This window comes from Pinus tabuliformis, chromosome 3_2, assembly GCF_031772625.1.
Source record: "Pinus tabuliformis cultivar Carrire ecotype Pingquan chromosome 3_2, CPIR1, whole genome shotgun sequence".
NCBI classification, from domain to species: domain Eukaryota; kingdom Viridiplantae; phylum Streptophyta; class Pinopsida; order Pinales; family Pinaceae; genus Pinus; species Pinus tabuliformis.
The window spans coordinates 159,546,102-159,556,515 of NC_142302.1; positions in this window are offsets into that span (position 1 = coordinate 159,546,102).

The window sequence follows — 10,414 nt, forward strand, 5'->3', positions numbered from 1 at the left end:
CCAGACACACGTCTTTAAAACTTGTGATATGAAAGGCGTGACATGGCAACTGTGATATTATATTAAGGTGTGCTATGATGGAGCAGTCGAGTCTGCAACACGTATTGCAATCAGAGGTTTCAAAGTGACAAGGCTTCAAAAGTTGAGATATGGCGGATGCGATATTAATGGCCAAATGTGGAGAATTAATGGTTTTCGATAGAATAAACGCATTCATTATTACTAACGGTTTCTTGAGATTTCGCTCATAAAAGTCTTGGATTATTATGTAATCGGTTATTTGCTAAGTTATTCGCTCTGAATGTTAGTTACTCTCACCCTTGTGTTTCTCTTGACAAGTCAGTCCCAACAAGCATAATTCAACAAAAATGTCTTGGTCGACCAAACCCATGAAGAAACCTATTGTTCAACAACAATCAGTTGCTCTTCCCCCTGAGTTTGCAGAATTGCTTGCATTATTTACCGATACCACATGCACCTCAAACACCGGAACATCTACCTGGGAGGCCACATATCAACTTTTCGAAGATGAAGAGCCGAGAGTCACAGAAAGAGTAGTCATAGCCGAAGATTCATACCCGGTTTCTGATACTACATATAGTGATTCGGCCAATTCATTCCTCCACAGAATTGTTGCTCAGCTGAACATCCTTCCTTACATGGATATGATCACATGTGTTGTTGACCATCTAAACATCGCTGACAGAAACTTTATGACCAAGAGGAACACAATCATCGGCTCTTTCACCAACAAAGATTCGACTCGAATGTACCAGTTGTCGGCAGCTCAGAAGAAATATGATATGACTTCATTGAGAAATTCATGAAGGAAAATCAGGATCAATCTGAAGTCATCAAAGGATGGAGAAGAGATGCTAGCAAGCACAAGCGAGAAAATAAGGGTATGCATTCTATAGCTTCTCTTGTCGGTCCATATTGTTATGTTGCCACTATGATATGTAGATTATTTGGTTATGTCAATACCCAAAAGTTTTCAGACCAGTGGGTACCCTTGATTGATGCAGCTATGTTATGGACTGGGGGACTGTTCTATCTAATAATTTAAGTATCCAAATCCTAGATTATAGGAAGAACTGTAGTTTTTTTATTCTAGAAAACATTGTTCCCCCATTTTACATGAGTGCCTATGTAATGGATGTTATTTTATTTACTTCTGATTTCCCATCCATGGGATGTAAATGGACCATACAGGACCCTATGTCTATCCACGTTTATCATAGTATTCTCTGGGAGTCAAAATATAGGAAAAAGAGCATCATTCCTTTGTTAATTCTCATACAGAATACAAATTAGATGCATGGTGTGAAGGAAAATGAAATTTACAGGTTTGTGGTTGAAATTTATTGGTGTATCTATACGTGTATCTATAAGTTGTATTTTCATAGTCCAGGGGTTGGGAATACACAATTCCCATCCACTTGAGCTCAATTTTATCTCGCAAAACTTCATTGGGATCTACCTAAACACATATGCAAACATAGGTGAAAATGCCTTTCAAAAGTCTTTCCCTGTCTACTTTGACGAATCTTCCAATAAAATTGCCCACTTTTTCTAAGAGATCTAGATGGGTAAAGTGAATGGGAAAACTGGGAATCTTACCCATACTAGAGTAGTCATCGGCAACATAGTGAGAGGATTGAAGTTGGGAAACCATGGCTTCACTAGAAGACCAACTCATCCCCAAAACCATGGACCTTGGTTAAGGATTTTTTTCTTATCCTCAAGACATTTGAAGATCACCACAAAAAAACATGGGTCTACATCCACCCAAACCGACGTTCATCCAATCCTATCATAATCGAACAGAAAAACGCTACTTTTTCAATAGAAAATGGGGAATAAAAGTATCACCCAAGGATAATGACCATCGCATCAAGCGCTCAATCATAGGGGAGGAGCAATAATTTGACAATCACACGTCCTTGATTTCTATTGATTTAACTCTGAACGCTCACGTAATATTCTCTTGCTTGGCGAATTAAACACCACTGCATGGAATGGACGAGGATTGAGCCGAACCTTGGATGAAGCCCACTTCATTCTCATCTAAACACAAAACTATATATACGTCAAAGCTATTACAATAGATTCTGACTGTCAACACCTCGAGGTTCTGTTTATATGTGGCTACCTTTTATGGTTACTATTGAATGTGTGATTGGCAATAGTAATGGCAACTTAGGGCTGCCAAATTTCCTTCGATTCCCTCACTACATCCTAACGCAAATAGTTGTTCAATGCCTTGGTTGTCTTTCAAAACTGGTAGGCAGCGCCTTCTTTGATATTTCTCGATGGTTTTAATTCCACTACAATCACAACTTTCATTTACATAAACTTCGTGTTTTCGCACGAGCGACGATTGTTCAAGGTGAAATGTCACTTGGATGGTTTCAATGTTGTTGACCCATCATAACTAACTAACGGATATGCCCATTACAATTTTATACCACCCCATTATCAATATCAATTATGCATGGGAACCAATTAAAGCAACTTTTCACATTAATTTTATATGAGCATGAGAACATGTGTTAACAAGCAGCCCATAAAGCCTCATTTTGAATGCCATAGTCACTTAGAAGGAATTCCTCTTGTAGTAGCATCCTCCCTACTAAACTTTGCTAGTGCTAACATTAGAACCACCATTACAACAAGATATCTTTCTAGTGTTGACAACACCATTATAGTAAGATACCTCAAGAGAGACAGAAAATTTAAAAAGTATGATAGTAATACGTATCCAGAAGATGGTATTGAAACTAGTAATTGTTCACGAATCCATAAGATTGTAAGGTCATTCTCATTATCATAATCATTGTCATCATCATCACCATCATCCTTGTCATTGTTATTGCCATCATTACATTATCATCATAATCACCATTCATGCCATCATCATCATCATTATGGACATTGTTTGCAATTGTTCATAATTGTAGATGTTGTAAGAAATATCATCAACCCAAAAAATGTGCTCAGTGCTAGAAAAGGGTTGTTTAGGACACATTGATATACGTAAGAGAAATAACAACTCTATTTTTGACAGATGATCGATGATGATCATCATCACCACCATTATCATCGTCATTGTCATTTTTATCATCCCCATCATCATCATTAATGTAATTTCTATCGACATTGTTGTAATCATGCATCATCATCATTCATGCCATTATTGTTTTTGATGATGACCTAGATGAAAATCATGATCATGACACCAAAGATAATGCTTATGATTATGACAATGACAACATCTAAAATTGGGAAGATTCGCCAACGTCATTAGCATCGTCATCATCATAATCATTTCCATTATCATCATTGTCATTGTAACCACTATCATCTTTATCATCATAATCACAATTCATGTCATCGCCATCATCTTCATTTTCATCATTGTCAATATTATTGACATTGTCATCAATTGTTCATAATTGTCAATGCCATAAGGAATATCATCAATGCAGAAAATATGATGAGTGTTGGAAAAGGGATGCGAAAGCGAACATAGAAATGGGGGCAACAATAGAAGTAAAATTGGATGAAAAGTGGATACAACATAAGTAGATGCACAACAACATGAAAAACCTGACACAAAAGTGGATGCAAAAGTAGATGCAGTTGTCAATGCAAACTTGGATGCAAACATGAAGGCAAAAGTGGAAGCAAACATGGGTCCAATGGTAGGTGTAAAACTTGGCACAAATTGTGGTGAAACAAATGTGGATGCAACAACGGAAACAAAAGTATATGCAAAAATGGATGAAACAAAAGTGGATGCAATAGGGGATGCAAACGTGGAAGCAAATGTGGTTGCAATGGTAGGCGCAAGATATGGTGCAACAAAAGTGGATGTAACAATAGACAAAAAAAATATGCAAAATAAGATGCAAAAATGGATGTAAAAGTGGAAGCAAACATTGATGCAACAGGCAAAACAAAATTGGATGCAAAAAATGGATATAATGTAAGTAGATGCAAAAGTAGATACAAAACGAAATGCAAAACCCAATGCATAAACCTGACATAAAAGTGGATGCAGAAATAGATGCAAAAGAGGATATGAACATGGATGCAAAATTGGAAGCAAACGTGGATACAACAGTGAGTGCAAATTGTGGCATAACAAAAGTGGATGTAATGATAGATGCAAAAAAAGAATCAAAGTATGATGCAAATGAAGATGTAAAAAGGGATGCAAAAAGTGAAATTTAAAATGGGTGCAACAGTGGATGCAAAATTGTGTGCAAAAGTGGATGCAATAGAAGTCGATGCAAAAGTAGATGCAAAACGAGACACAAAACCCGATGCAAATCCCGGTCCAAAATTGGATACAAAAAGGGATGCAAAAATAGATGTAGTAGTTGATGAAAACCTAGACGCAATTGAGGATGCAAACGTGGATGCAAAATTATAATCAAAAGTGGGTGCAAAAGGAGGTGCCAAACTAGGCGCTAATTGTGGCACAAAAATATTATATGCAATAGTGGGTACAATAATAGATGCAAAAGAGGATGTAAATATGGATGCCAAACAAGAGGGAAAAGTGGATGCAACAAAAGTAGATGCAACATTTTATGCAAAACTAGACACAAAACACGATGTAAAACTTGGCGCAAAAGGGATGCACAAATAGATGAAAAAATGGATGCAAAAAATGATTTAAAAAAGGATGCAAAAAAGGATGCAAAAGTTGATGCAAGTGTAGGTGCAAAAAGTGGATGCAAATGAGGATGCAAAAGTATGTCAAACAAAATTAGGTGCCAAACTTGATGCAAAACCTGGAACAAAACCTGGTGTAAAGGATGACACAAAACTTGGCATAAAATTTGGTGCAAAACTTGGTGCAAAACCTATTGCAATACCTGGTGCTAAACTTGGTGTAAGATTTGGTGCAAAACTTGATGCAAATTTGTGTCAAGTTTTGCACCATATTTGATAAATGGATGCAAATAGCACCAAAAATGGGCTCTAGATGCAAAAAAAGAAGTAAAAAGGGACGCTAATCGCTGGTTTTGTTGTAGTGTCTTCTTGTCTTTGAATATCCTTTGGTTTCTTTCCAGCCATATGTGCCAGCAGATTAATTTGGGAAGGGCGAGCCAAGCTTCTTTGATATGGGGATTCTGAGCAGTGCCACCAGGGTACATACGCTTCCAGTTTGAGAACAGATCTGAGCAGTGATTAGGGGGAGCGAAGTCAATGCTCCATGGGCTTAAAGCCTCCTTCCAAAGGTCTGCAGCAAATTTACAGAAGAGCATCATATGGGAGGCATTTTCTTCATGTTCCCCACACAGCGAGCAGCGAGAGGGTCCTATAAAGCCTCTTTTCCGGAGCCTATCCTCTGTCAAAATTCTGTGGTGGCAAAGAAGCCAACAAAAGGAGTCGATTTTGGGGAACGTTGTCTGAGACCAGATCCCCTGCCAGGGCTTCGGATCAGGCGGGACATTAGGATGCCGAGAGAGCTGTCTATAGCCCTGCGAAACTGTATAACTCCCAGGGATCGGACCCCATCCCCGAATGTCTGCTTTCCTGCTATTCAAAGGGGCTTTGCCTTTTAGGTGGGAGAGGAAGGTAGCATAATCTTTGGAAAGATTCAACGACACCTCTAAATTTTTCCATCTCTGCCAGTCGTCATTCTCCCAGTGTGATAAATCCCACAGCGTTTTAATACCAGCTCTGTCCATCCACTCTTTCAATAAGACCAGAGAGCGATCATCAGCAAGGGGGTCGCTGCCCATAATGCGATCCTCCCAAATTTGGATGTGCTTTCCATTTCCAGGAATCCAGTGCGCATGAAGTTTAATTAAGGCGGAGGCTTTTTCACACAGTTTATGAATCATCGTTCCAGTGGTTATCTTAGGATTGTCCAGGCAGCGTGTTCTCTGCCCACGGAAGTATTTTTTCCACAACGCTAGTTGAGCCCAACCCGGCTTTGGGGCAATTATCCTCCATAACAATTTTGCGCCCATTGCGATATTTTGCTGGCTGAGATTTTTAAGGTTCAATCCACCTTCCATTCTGGGTAAAGAGATTATGTCCCAGCTTAATAAGGAAATTCTCTTCTCATTAGCTTTGCCGCCTTTCTAGAAGAATTTTCTTATATAATCCTCCATTTTCCCTGTGATGCCAATAGGAGCCATCATAACTGCTGCCTGATAAATGGGAAGGCTGTTCAAGACAACTTTTATTAGCACTGTCTTACCTACTAGATTGAGCCAGTTGTATCCCCAGGATTGAATTTTAGATTTGAATTTTTCCAACAGAGGCAACCAACCTCTGCTGAGAGCCCTTTTTTGGAAGATAGGGGGCCCCCGGTACTGGCTTGGAGCAATCTGGCTGAGGCATTCCAGCAGAAGACATGACATTTGCCTTTATTGAGGCTGCTTCCTGAGTCTTCACAATAGGCATCCACCACATCTTTAAATCTTTTAGCCAAGGCCAAGGAGGCAGCACCCAGCAAGAGAGAGTCATCCGCGAAAAGCGCATGATTTATGCTTTTGACACCTCTTGCGATGTTCAATCCCATTATTTCTTGTTCTGACTGCTTTTTATTCAAGAGGAAGCTGAGAACTGAAGCTTGGAGGACAAAGAGCAAGGGGGAGAGAGGGCACCCTTGCCTCAGCCCTCTAGAGGCTTTGAAGAAGTCAGTGGCCCTCCCATTCACCAAAGGGGCAATCCATGGCTCACTGATACAAGCCTTGATCCATTTGATAAATTTGAGGCCAAACCCAAATTTGTGCAGGACATCCAACAGAAATCTATGTCTCACCCTGTCAAAGGCGCTTTCAAGATCTAATTTGACGACCATTCCTTTCTCTTTCCGGGCCAAGCTTGAGTGAATCGCCTCTTGGACCAGAATAAAGTTGTCCACTATCTGTCTTCCCTGAATAAAACCCCCCTGATTCTCAGGGATAATGTCAGGGAGGATAGTTTTCAGCCTGTTTGCGATCACTTTTGTTATCAGTTTGTAGCCTATATTGCAAAGGGAGATAGGACGAAATCTGGAGAATGAGTTGGCGCCTTTTTCCTTAGGGATAAGGGCCAGGAAAGTCGAATTGGTGCTTCCCCCTATTTTCTGACAAGCTTGAGATTTCCGGACCATTCTGCATAAATCTTTTCCCACTATTTGCCAACAGTTCTGCAAGAATCTGGCAGTAAAGCCATCTGGGCCCGGGGCCTTATCAGGCTCCATAGCAAAGAGGGCAGTTTTGATTTCATTGTTAGTGACTTCTGCTTCCAAAAACTGGTTCTTTCTGGTAGAAATCAGAGTGGGAACCTCATTTATTGAAGTTGAAGTATGCCCCTGACCCTCTTTTTCACTATACAGATTTTTGAAATGAAGGAAGGCAGCGTTTTTTATACTTTGAATATCTCTGTGGTTGATGTTCTCTTCCTTGATTTCGGAGATGGAATTGAAATTTTTCCGAGCTTGGGCTTGCTTGTGAAAGAAGGATGAGTTCCTATCTCCTGCCTTGAGCCAAACCCTACGAGATTTGATCCTCCAGTACTCTTCCTCGGCCGAGCTTGCTTTGAGAAGTTTTTGCTGAAGGTCCGCCTCCTTTTCGAGAACTTCTTTTGTGATCTCTTCATTTTCCGAGTTCAGGTGATGGATCTCGAGACATTCTTGTAACTTTTTCCTTTCCACTGCTGGGTTGGGAAGAGATTTTACCCAGTTTTTCAATGCAGCTTTCACTCTCCTGAGCTTTTCCTCCCAAACAAAGAAGGCAGAGCCATTGACTGGTTGCTTCCAAGTATCTTTTACTAATTGCATAAAGGACTGTTCCTTGACCCAAAGGGGATTGAATTTAAAAGGAATGGGGCCTTGATCCATGTGAGCCAAAAGATCAAGTTTGATGGGCCTGTGATCAGATACACTACAAGGGAGAATATGCATTCTAGATTCTAAACCAAGAAGAAGAAAAGTACTTTGAACAAGAAATCTGTCTAACCTTGCAGCAATATGACCTGGACCGAGTCTTTTATTGGACCAAGTATACTTGCCCGACGAAGGTTTGATGTCGATCATGTCCCAATCCTGGAGCAGATCCTCAACCCATTCTCGCGCTGGATCCCTTACAATGCTTCCTCCACGTTTTTCAGCCAAAGTTAATGTGAGGTTTAGATCCCCGGCAATGATGATGTTTGCTAAATCATCAGAGTCTGCCAATCCTCTAATAGAATCCCAGCAGATCTTTTTTTCTCCTGCGCTGACTGGAGCATACACGTTAAAGAGACAGAGGGTCTCAATGAGTGTTGGCGATCTCTTTAACCCTTGAAAATTTGTTTGCATTCCAGAGGGTGCCCAGGCCTCCTGAGGCACCCCGGGCTGAGACAGCTTGCCCTTCACTTCTCTTCCACAGATTTTTGCCGATATGGAGGAAGGCCTTGTCCTCCATTTTAGTCTCCTGGATGAGGAGTATATCAGGAGATTCGGATCTTATCAGACTTTTGACGGCTTCTTCTTTTATTTTGCTCCCCATACCCCTACAGTTCCAGGAGACGATCTTCATCACTTGCATTTGGAATGGAGAGCTCCTTTAGAGCTCTGGGGCTGGTTTCTGGTCATCTTCGGAGTTTTAGCCAAGAGTTTCTCGAGGGTAGGTTGGCTTCCTTGCAGTTTGTCTTTATAGGTCTCCTGCTCTCTTTTTTCACGGGCAGATTTTCGGCCTCTCAATGATCTTCTAGCCGAGGTTTGCGATTCTCCTATTTCACCTTCTTCTTCTGAGTCCTCCGAGCCTTGCACTTCCTCAGCCTCTTCTGAGGGTATCTCTTCCGTTCTGTCTGCATTACTTTCGGCTTGCTTTGGTCCCGGGGGGGCTCTTTGTGGGGCGATCCTTCATTTTGTATCTCTATTTCTTGGGTATCCTCTAATGCTGAGCTTAGCTGTATAAATTTATTTCCTTGTTCTTCCATGTGAGGTGTTTGAAGCCCTGAGCCTGCTTGGGGAGCTTTACCATTGATATTTCCAGTTCTAGGGGCTTTGTTTTTGGTCCTTTTAACCTGCGTCCATCCTTCCTCCTTGCCTTTCTCCGCTTCACTATTTTTTGGGCATCCTCTAGCAAAATGGCCGTAGACCTGGCATTTCCTGCACTTGAACAGAAGCTGCTCATAATCCAGCTTTTGAACATGCGTCCAGCTTCCAACCCTAATCTTTATTGCCTCAGGCAGACCGACCTCAAGGTCAACTTCAACACAGATTCTAGCACAATCGTATTGATCTTTACTGTTTGCTCGATCAATGAATTTACCCAAGGTGTTTCCGATGTGCTTAAGGGACTCCCAGTTCCAACAATGCATTGGCAGATTGGGCAATCTAACCCACACAGGGACGGCTGTGGGGACGTCAACTGCTGGATCAAAGTCAGGCGTCCACTTATTGAGATACAGCCCCTGAGGGCCCATGAAATAGGGTCCATTACGGAATATCAGATCCTTATCTTCCTTTTCAGAGAATTCAAACAGGAAGAATCCCTTCCCCAGAAAATACGAAGTGACTTTGCCTTTTATCAGCGGCGCCCAGTTCCTTGCGACCCAGCTCTCTGTGGTTTTGGGGGAGGGCCAGAGTCCGGTGAACTGTCCCACCAAAGCACGCTCAGCCAAAGAAAGGGCGACCTGAATCGGTTTCTCAGGAGGAAGCGAGATCTCTGGGATATCATCCAAGCGTTTCACAAATTTCGCAGCCTCAGTTGTTTTCTTTTTTGGAAGAGAGTTCAGCAGTTTGATAAAGGCCTCGGCTTCAGAAAGGGGGGGCGCTGATGACTCCATTGAAGAAGCCTTAGCTCGATCAGATCGAGCTCACCCAAACCCCAACGGGCATAGTCCTTCAAGTCTACTCAGAGAAGATGCCTTTGGAGATCCGTCAGATAACAAAGGGGCGAAGCACCGCAGGGTAAGACCAGATCGCCTCGCAGATCGAAGTGCCTCGCGAGAGAAAGTCCTCCGAAACGGCCACAGGGCCGAGGCGACGGCCTCAGTCGCAGGGGATCAGCTGCAGAGCGGCGTTCAAGCGCGGAAAAAATAGACCTTGTTATCTTGTTATTACTACCTTGATAACATTTAATTTCTTGTGTTTGATTAGTGTGACGATGACAATGTTCAAACATCTTCACGAGTGTTGTTATACCTTGTTTGAGTTGAGTTTGCCATACTTACAAGCCTCATTGTTTGTTTGCTAGTTGATGGTGTTGCTTCTGTTTGAATATTTTTTCTTGGTTCTTTACCATCACCTATTTTCTCTGAAGCATTTACGAGGAGTTTATCATTGTGTGTCTTTTTTGTGTCTTTGCAACATCTTTTATTTTAGAGTTCAACCGAGTTCATTGAGGTTTTTTGGTTCTCATCTTCCTGTTTTTGGTACTTCCTGATTGGAGCGACCTTCTTTTCTATCCATTTC